Below are 10447 nucleotides of genomic sequence, written 5' to 3'. Positions count from 1 at the left end.
GTCTTAAATGTCCAAAGGACCTTCTCAGTCTGAATCAATCAGTCTGAAGAAGAAACAGCCCGACCCAAGACGTCACCCATCCATGGGTCTCCAGAGATGCTGCCTGACACGATGAGTTACTCCAGCACTATAGTGTTGTGGACAAGATTCCTGCATCTGCAGTTCCCTGTGTCTGTCAGTTTTCACTGGAGGGTCGGCTATGGAGAGAGTTAGCAGCCTGAAATTCCAGGGTGATCGCGTCTCTCAGATGACCTGTCATGGGCCCAGAATCGGATGTCATAGTCATAGAGTGACACAGCAAGGTAACAGGCCCTTCCTTGGCCCACCTCGTCTACGTTGACCAAGATGAACTATGTCTAAGCTAGTCCAACCTGCCCACGTTTGGCTCATATCCCTGTAAACTTTTCCAATCCAGTATTACAGAGTTGGTGAGTGTGGCAACGACATCATTATCATCATTATCATCCTTTAATTTTCATCATGCAAAGCACCAATTGTACAGTGCAAAATGAGAAGATGTTTCTCAGGGAATACTGGAGCATCGCACATAAAAACTTAAACATTTCACGCATAAATAAAAAAACAATCCAGTTCCTGATAAAAACAGTACGAATAGTTTTAAAAAGTGCAGGTAATAAAAGCAACATTAAAATACAAGTAAAAAATAAAAAAGTCATAAAATGTCCAGGGCAGCTGATTTAAGTGGCCTGAGCCAGTGCCAGAGTTATTACTCAGTGCCAGTTATTAAATTGTCAGTGCAAAAGCAGCAGCATCAGGTGGAGTGACTGTTTAGCAGCCTTGGTGCACTTCATGGTGCACTTTCAGTTCCATGGCATTCTCCTCTTGTCGAGTCCACACACACAAGATTAGAAGTTGTTCAGCCAGAGCTGAACGCACTCCTCGGCATCTGCACACAATGGTGTCTGTCTTATCGCTTCTTGTGCGCGGTGGTGGAAAGATTGGTGGAGACAGGGCCGCGTACGTGAACGCTCTTCCCTTGACCCCGGTTCCACGGTGTGATGTTCTGTTTTAATGAATTATAAAGTTTATGTTTTCACTGGTCTTTGGATATTGGGACACTATGTCAAGTATAACGCAACTTGCATGGTGTTAAATTCTCAGTTCTGATCTGAAGAAGGAAGGACCAAATTAGTTGATGTGAAAGATAGGTTTTGAGAACATTTTTTAACCTGCGTTGAGACTGGAAGGTGTAGGGAGGGATAGAAGCAGAAGGGTTGAACCCTTGCCTCTCTCCGGTGATATCAAGCGTAAGAAGGAACGACAAATGCTGGTTTAAACCGAAGATAGACACAAAAACACGATAGCCAGTCTGAAGAAGGGTCTCGACCCGAAACGTCGCCAATTCCTTCTCTCCATAGATGCTGCCTCACCCGCTGAGTTACTCCAGCATTTTGTGTCTACCTTCGATTTACCAGCATCTGCAGTTCTTTCTTTAAACATAATAATTGTTTATATTGCTTGTTTTTTATAGTGCTTTTCTACAAAATTATTAAATGTATCTGTTTTATTTTTGACATTTAGACAGCAGCGTTTGTGGTGGAGCTGCAGAACCAGTTGCACAGCTAATCTACTAACATTACAAATCTCACCAGTTAAGATCTCGCCATTGCACCTTTTGCAAAGTTGCAGCAACTTTTGATAGACGTAAGAGATAAATAACCGCAGATGCTGAAGCCCTGAGCAAAACACAAAGTGTGGAGGAACTCTGCGGGTCAGGCAGCATCTGTGGAGGGAATGGACAGGCGATGTTTTGGGTCTTCAGACTGCAGGCCCCTAGGTCCAACTTGCCCACACTGACCAACATGCCCCACCTGCCTGCATTTGGCCCATGTCCCTCTAAACCTGTCCTATCCATGTACCTGTCGAAATGTTTCCTAAACGTTGTGATAGTACCTGCCTCTACTACCTCCTCGTTCCATACACCTTTGTGTGAAAAAAGGTTATCGCTCAGATTCCTATTAAATCTTTCCCCCTCACCTTAAGCCTACGTGTAATTAAACTTGAAAGTGTAGCTTTAGTTGGTGACATGCTGTCTTTTGCAAAGATATAATGCTGTATGCTGCTTATCCAATAACCCAAGTCACCTATCTTTAGCACTTACTCGATCAGGGGATATATCAGCATTTTGTAATTCAGTGACTTGAATTACGGATTCTGTTCACATGCACCACTTTCAGGTGCAGCGCATGCAACTGTGCAAGGCTGACTTTCTAGGCAACTCGAACTGCAACACTCCACACAATTTTCAACAGAGTGCGACGACCTAATTGACGTTTAACGACCTCTCTGGCATTGAAAAGCTAATGTTATGTTTGTGCAGTCACAAGGAACTGCGGGTACTGGTTTGTAAATAGACAGGCCACAAAGTGCTGGAGTAACTCAGGCAGCATCTCTGCAGAACATGGATAGGCGACGTTTCGGGTCGGGACCCTTCTTCGGACTGATTGTAGTAGGGGATAGCAAGCTAGAAAAGAGGTGGGATCGACTGGGTTTGTTGCATTCACTGGAATCTAGAAGGATGAGAGGGTATCTTATAGAAACATATAAAATTCTTAAGGGATTGGACAGGCTAAATGCAGGAAAATTTTTCTCGATGTTGGGGGAGTCCAGAAACAGGGGTCACAGTTTAAGGATAAGGGTTAGGCCATTTAGGACTGAGATGAGGAAAAGCATTTTCACCCAGAGAGTTGTGAATCTGTGGAATTCTCTGGGTGAATTCACAGAAGGCGGTGGAGGCCAATACACTGGATGTATTCAAGAGAGAGTTAGATAGAGCTCTTAAGGCTACGGAATCAAGGGATAGGGGGGGAGAAAGCAGGAACGGGGAACTGATTTTGGATGATCTGCCATGATCATATTGAATGGCGGTGCTGGCTCGAAGGGCTGAATGGCCTACTCTTGCACCTATTGTCTATGTTTCTAAGGGACAAAGCCTGTCCCAAAAAGGCACCTGTCCATGTTCTCCAGAGTTGCTGCCTGACCTGCTGAATTACACCAGCCATTTGTGACTTTATTAATATTTGTGGTATGGTATTGAAAGTTTGAAAACTTTTAAAAAAACAATAGAAGTTATTTTTTTTAAGTTAATTTTACAGTATTTTAGTTTCAACTTTTATACAATCTTTCTTTCATTCCTGTAAAACATTTGAACAATTAAATACATTTATTGCTTTATCCTTCTTGATGTCTGTGAGAATTCTTCGGTCTGCTTGGCTGACTATTCATGCTGTTGGCATAAAGAGCCTGTCCCACTTAGGTGATTTTTTCGGCGACTTTCCGGCACCCGTCATAGTCGCAGCAGGTGGCCGAAAATGTTCAACATGTCGGAAATCCAACGGTGACCAGAAAAAGGTACGACTCTTGGGGCGACAACTCACCACCAAACAGGCATCACACCGCGACATGTCACCACTCACTCTGACAATGGAGGAGGCCCAGGACAGAGAGGTCGGTGGAGGGATGGGAGGTGGAGTTAAAAGTGTTTGGCAACCAGGAGATCGCGTAGGCCCAGGCAGAATGAGTGAAGGTGTTCAGCGAATCGATCGCCCAGTCTGCTCTTGGTCTCGCCGATATATAGGAGTCCCACAGCAGAGGACAGGAGAATGGGGATAGGAGGGAGAGATAATACACACACACACACAGTTTAAGAATAAGGAGTAAGCCATTTAGAACGGAGACAAGGAAACACTTTTTCTCACAGAGGGTCATGAGTCTGTGGAATTCTCTGCCTCAGAGGGCGGTGGAGGCAGGTTCTCTGGATGCTTTCAAGAGAGAGCTAGATAGGGCTCTTAAAGATATCGGAGTCAGGGGATATGGGGAGAAGGCAGGAACGGGGTACTGGTTGGGGATGATCAGCCACGATCACATTGAATGGCGGTGCTGGCTCGAAGGGCCGAATGGCCTACTCCTGCACCTATTGTCTATTGTCTATTGACTCTTCATTTTTGCACAGGAAGGAACTGCAGATAATAATAATAATAAATTTTATTTATGGGCGCCTTTCAAGAGTCTCAAGGACACCTTACAAAAATTTAGCAGGTAGAGGAAAAACATGTAAGGGGAATGAAATAAATAGTAGAGACATGACTAGTACACAAAGTAAAGACAGAATACAATTCAAAACACAATATGAGGCAATTAATGCACAGATGAAAAGGGAGGGGGACGTGGGGCTAAGGATAGGCAGAGGTGAAGAGATGGGTCTTGAGGCGGGACTGGAAGATGGTGAGGGACACGGAATTGCGGATCAGTTGGGGGAGGGAGTTCCAGAGCCTGGGAGCTGCCCTGGAGAAGGCTCTGTCCCCAAAACTGCGGAGGTTGGACTTGTGGATGGAGAGGAGACCGGCTGATGTGGATCTGAGGGACCGTGAGGGTTGGTAGGGGGCGAGGAGGTCAGTGAGATATGGGGGGGCCAGATGGTGGAGGGCTTTGTAGGTGAGGACCAGGATTTTGTAGGTGATCCAGTGGGAGATGGGAAGCCAGTGAAGTTGTTTGAGGACTGTAGTGATGTGATGCCAGGATTTGGTGTGGGTGATGAGTCGGGCGGCTGCGTTCTGGACCAGTTGGAGTCGGTTGATGTAGGTGGAGCTGATGCCAAGGAGAAGTGAGTTGCAATAGTCCAGTCGGGAGGAGATGAAGGCATGAGTCTTTCAGCAGCGGGAGGTGTGAGAGAGGGTCTGAGTTTGGCGATGTTGCGGAGATGAAAGAAGGAGGTTTTAATGACAAGGGGGTGTGGGGGGATTTGGTGCCGAGGTAGATCTGGGTGTCATCGGCGGTAGATCTCACCTAGTGCACGAGGTGATCGCTGGTCGGCGTGGACTCGGTGGGCCAAAGGGCCAGTTTCTGCACTGTATCTCTAAACTAAACTAAACAAAACATACTGTAATGCAGGCACTGCCTACCCTGACTAAAATTATAAAATTATAATTATTAAATATAAATAGTAAAGGCACAGGAGAATTATGCCTACCTTAGAGTTCGATCTCTCAGGTCGGCATAATTCTCCGTGCCTTTCATCCGCGGTACATGTAATACGGGAAAGTGTGTGCAGCGGAGCTGAAATTCTGCCTTTGCAGCGTGGACTGTGTACTGCGCATGTGCAGCGCAAGTGGCTGTAAAGTGGGAAGCGGCTGTAAAAGGACAGCGCCACTGGGGGGGGGAGGGGAGAGTTCCGTTCCCAGCGTGTGGGGAGTCTGGCCAGGGGTAAAGTTGCGGGGAGGGCAGGAGCGTTGAGAAGGAGGGGTCAGGGATCAAGAGCGGGTCAGCGGGCGATGGATAACAGGACAGCAGGCGGTGGAGCTGACTCCATGTGTCAGTGCGAGTAACCTCAATTGCTCCCTTGTTCGCGCTGACACAGGAGTAAGCTCCACTGCCCGCTATCCTGTTATCCATCGTCCGTTGACCCGCTCCGCTCTATGATCTTTGCTCTTGAGCCGGTCCCCTCACTGTTCGGACGGAGAGCACTGGCAGAGGTGAGCGGGTCAGCAGAAGGCGCCGAGGTCCCGGCAGCCGCTCACAGCCACCCGAGCTACCTCCCTCCCCGGCCACAATGCAGTGGCTCAGCGCCCGGAGCGCCTCGGCAGCGGTGAGTGACTGGGTTACTGGCATGATCCCCGACCCCCTCCTTCTCAACGCTCCTGCCCTCCCCGCAACTTTACCCCTGGCCAGACTCATCACGTGCTGTGAAATGAACTCTCCCCCCAATTGGTCCCTTGAACCAGTATTCTCATTCAATAAGATCACAACTGATCACAACTTGTCCCGGTGTGCTCCCGTTTTTCCCACCACCTCTCCACCTGCCGTCACCTTCCACCCCCCCACCCATTCAGTAATTCAGAATAAAGGAGATTTGGAAGCCCTGGGAAAATTGAATTGTTACTTTCTTAATTTTTATTCTTTTTTTTTTTACGGAGAGGAGAACAATCTGCGCGTGCGCGGTTTAAGATTTTTAAAAAGCCGACTGACTGCCTACCCTGAGTAATTACTCACGTCACGTGCCTGCTGTAATGGCAACACTTCTAACAACGTGTGGCATTGTGTCGATGATTTATGAGGAGCCACATGGCGGATATTAATTGTGGAGAGTCTCGTGTGAACGGCTCGTGAATGGTCAGTGTGTCCTTGGTGGGACAAACCTCCTGTTTCCGTGCCGCAGCTTTGAATCTGTCAACCTTAACGACAGCACGGTGGCGCAACGGTAGAGTTGCTGCCTCACACGACCCAGGTTCGATCCCGACTACGGGCGCTTCTCTGTACGGAGTTTGTACACGTCCCCCCCGTGACCTGAGCGGGTTTGCTCCGAGATCTCCACACTCCAAAGTGCTCTGGTATTTTATTTAATTCACATGTTTAATCAATAATGTGTTATTAATAATGTTCAATGTTTTATGTGTCATTCCTAACTGTCACTGTATGTCATGTTGTCACTTGCGGGCGGAGCACCAAGGCAAATTCCTTGTATGTGAATACCTGGCCAATAAACTTATTCATTCATTCATTCATTCAAAGACGGACAGGTTTGTAGGTTAATTGGCTTGGAGTAAATGTACAATTCTCCCTGGTGTGTGTAGGGTAGTGTTGATGTGCGGGGATCGCTGGTCGGGGAGCCACCCGTCTGTGGCAATGAATTCCACAGATTCATCACCCTCAGAACAGCCCCCTCCATCCACTCCTTTAAGTCGAGACTTAAAACTCATCTATACTCCCAAGCCTTTCTTGACGTCCTCTGAGTGAGGACTATATGTATGTATTTATGTATGTACTTAATCTATGAACCACTGTTGTATAACGTTGGTACCTCCACCAATGTAAAGCACTTTGGCCAACGAGAGTTGTTTTTTAAATGTGCTATAGAAATAAAAGTGACTTGACCTTGACCTGAAATTCCTTCTAATCCCTTCTCGTCCGTTATACAAATTAGTGCCACACCTGGGCTCAGCAGGCCGAGGGGCCTGTTTTTGCGCTAATCTCTATTAATCTCTAAAAGAGACTTAACAAGCCACAAAGACTTCTCCTGCAAGACCATCGATTTCCATTAGGACAGCATCTTGTGGCAAGGAAACTCTATGGAACTCATTGAGAGGGCAGGAAATTTCCTTTGAATTTTGGTGAGCAACTTATTTGGAAAATAATCCGGCTACAATGTGTGTAGAATGGAGAGTAACATCTTCAACAACACCACCACAGGAAACGTCTTAAGGTGAACCATCTTTTAAATGCAAAGTTTGCCAATCAGATATAAGACCACAACAGAGGTTGTTTATATTCAGATTCAGATTCAGATTCAACTTTAATTGTCATTGTCCATGTACAGTACAGAGACAACGAAATGCATTTAGCATCTCCCTGGAAGAGCGACATAGCATATGATTTGAATAAATATTTACATTAGCATATATACAGACATAGTGTTTTTCCTGTGGGAGGAGTGTCCGGGGGGGGGAGGTGATTGGCAGTCACCGAGGTACGTTGTTGAGTAGAGTGACAGCCGCCGGGAAGAAGCTGTTCCTGGACCTGCTGGTCCGGCAACGGAGAGACCTGTAGCGCCTCCCGGATGGTAGGGGGGTAAACAGTCCATGGTTGGGGTGAGAGCAGTCCTTGGCGATGCTGAGCGCCCTCCACAGACAACACTTGCTTTGGACAGACTCAATGGAGGGGAGCGAGGAACCGGTGATGCGTTGGGCAATTTTCACCACCCTCTGCAATGCCTTCCGGTCGGAGACAGAGCAGTTGCCGTACCATACTGTGATACAGTTGGATTCATCTGAAAAGTTGATTCATCTGAAATGAATAACTTAATTGCAGTTACAAACAATCTGACTGGCTGCCAACCAAGTGTCAAAAGGTCATAAGGAATAGGAGCAGATTGAGGCCATTCGGCCCATCAAGTCTACTCCGCCATTCAATCGTGGCTGATCTATCTCTCCCTCCTAACCCCAATCTCCTGCCTTCTCCCCATAACCTCCGACACCCGTACTGATCAAGAATCTATCTATCTCTGCCTTAAAAAATATCCACCAGACTTGGCCTCCACAGCCGTCTGTGGCCTCCATGGCCTTCGTTGAGATATTGTGTTGAGGGGGCAGTCACGGTGGCGCAGCGGTAGAGTTGCTGCCTTACAGCAAAATGCAGCGCCGGAGACCCGGGTTCTGTCTGTGTGGAGTTTGCACGTTCTCCCCGTGACCTGCGTGGGTTTTCTCCGCGATCTTCGGTTTCCTCCCACACTCCAAAGACGTGCGGGTTTGTAGGTTCAAGATTCAAGATTCAAGAGAGTTTATTGTCATGTGTCCCTGATAGGACAATGAAATTCTTGCTTTGCTTCAGCACAACAGAACATAGTAGGCATGAATACAGAACAGATCAGTGTGTCCATATAGCATAATATAAATATATACACATGAATAAATAAACTGATAAAGTACAAATAACAGATAATGGGCTATTAATGTTCAGAGTTTTGTCCGAGCCAGGTTTAATAGCCTGATGGCTGTGGGGAAGTAGCTATTCCTGAACCTAGTTGTTAATTGGCTTGATAAATGTAAGAAAAATATTGTCCAGTGCTGAGTGATGGTCTACCTAGAGTTTTTCAGCGTACTACATCCAGATCCAAGAAGGAACTGCAGCGGGTAGAGCTGCTGCCTCACAGTGTGGCCTCATTCATGACTTGTACAGCTCCCTGCTATGAGTTTGTGGCTTCTACCTGTGCCTGTGTGAGTTTCAGAAGTTCATAAGTTCATAGGTGATAGGAGCAGAATTATGCCATTCGGCCCATCGAGTCCACTCTGCCATTCCATCATGGCTGATCTATCCTTCCCTCTCCAAACCCCATTCTTCTGCCTTCTCCCCATAACCTTTGACACTCTTGCTAATCAAGAATCTGTCAATCTCCTCTTTTAAAAATATCCATTGGCGGCCCTCACAGCAAAGAATTCCACAGATTCACCACCATCTTACTGAAGAATTCCTCCTCCTCTCTCCATTCTAAACGTATGTCCTTTAATTCTGAGGCTGTGCCCTCTGGTCCTAGACTCTCCCACTAGTGGAAACATCCTCTCCACATCCACTCTATCCAGGCCTTTCACTATTCGGTAAGTTTCAATGAGGGGACCCCTCATCCTTCTAAACTCCAGCGAGTACAGGCCCAGCGCCGACAAACACTCATCATACGTTAACCCAATCATTCCTGGGAATTTTACAACCCACTTTAATTCCAGATTTAGTTCATAAGAACATTAGAGTCAAGGAGTCGTACAGCGTGGAGACAGGCCCTTCGGCCCAACTTGCCCACACCAGCCCACATGTCCCATCTACAATATTCCAGCCTGTCTGTGTTTGGCCCATATCCCTCCAAATCAGTCCTATCCATGCACTTGTCTAACTGTTTCGCATTGGGATAGTGCACAAACCCAATCCAGTTAACCAACAAAATTCAATCTCTTCCCTTTGTTCTCCCGCGGTCAGGGGCATCGAGCCTTCCGTTGACGGGACGATCTTGACTCCCATAGCCGGGGGCAGGCCTCCTTGTCGGGGCGATCAAGCTCCTGCATCGGGGGGGATGTCAGCTCCCCGTGTCGGGGCTGGTCGAACCTTCTGCGATTCTGGAGCCTCCCGACATCGGTCTCTACCCGAGTGTGAGCTCCGCGATGGTGAAATGGAGCGTCAATCCCAGGCAAGGGATCGGCTCCGATGGTAAGTCCACGTCCCCGCGGTGGGGCTCAACGTCAGTCCCGAGCAAGGCCGCCAGCTCCATGATGTTAGGCCGCAGAGCGACCGGAGATACCATCCGGAAAACTATCGCAACTCCGGCAAGGTAAAGGATTGAAAAAAAGTTTCCCCCGAACCCCCCCCCCCCACCCCACACCCCCCACCCTCGACCCCCTCCCCCACCCCCCACCCCGGCCCCCTCCCCCACCCAACCCCCCCCACCCCCCACATAAAACAAACCAGAGAACATTAACACAAACTTTTAAAACACACTAAAAATAACAAAAATGATGAAAAGACAGACAGACCGTTGGCGTGGCTGCCATAGCTGACAGCGCCACCCGGTGGAATCTTTCTTTCCCTCTCAACCCCATTCTCCTGCCTCCTCCCCATAACCCCTGACACCCGAACTCATCAATCTCCACCTTAGAAATATCCATTGACTTGGCCTCCACAGCCGTCTGCCTTCTCTCAGTCTGAAGAAGGGTCTCGACCCGAAACGTCACCTATTCCTTTTCTCCAGTAGACGCTGCCTGACCCGCTGAGTTACTCCAGTATTTTGTGCTTGTCTTTGGTGTAAACCAGCATCTGCAGTTCCTGCTGTCTGTCACACAAGCTAAATACCAGCGAATGATCCCTTAACTCTCCAACGGTACACCTATAATTCGCTGCTGCCTTCTTTTCATTAAGCAGATAATATCAGTACAGTGATTTCCTCTTCAGC

This window comes from Amblyraja radiata, chromosome 27, assembly GCF_010909765.2.
Source record: "Amblyraja radiata isolate CabotCenter1 chromosome 27, sAmbRad1.1.pri, whole genome shotgun sequence".
Classification (NCBI taxonomy): domain Eukaryota; kingdom Metazoa; phylum Chordata; class Chondrichthyes; order Rajiformes; family Rajidae; genus Amblyraja; species Amblyraja radiata.
This window is presented reverse-complemented; position numbering follows the sequence as displayed.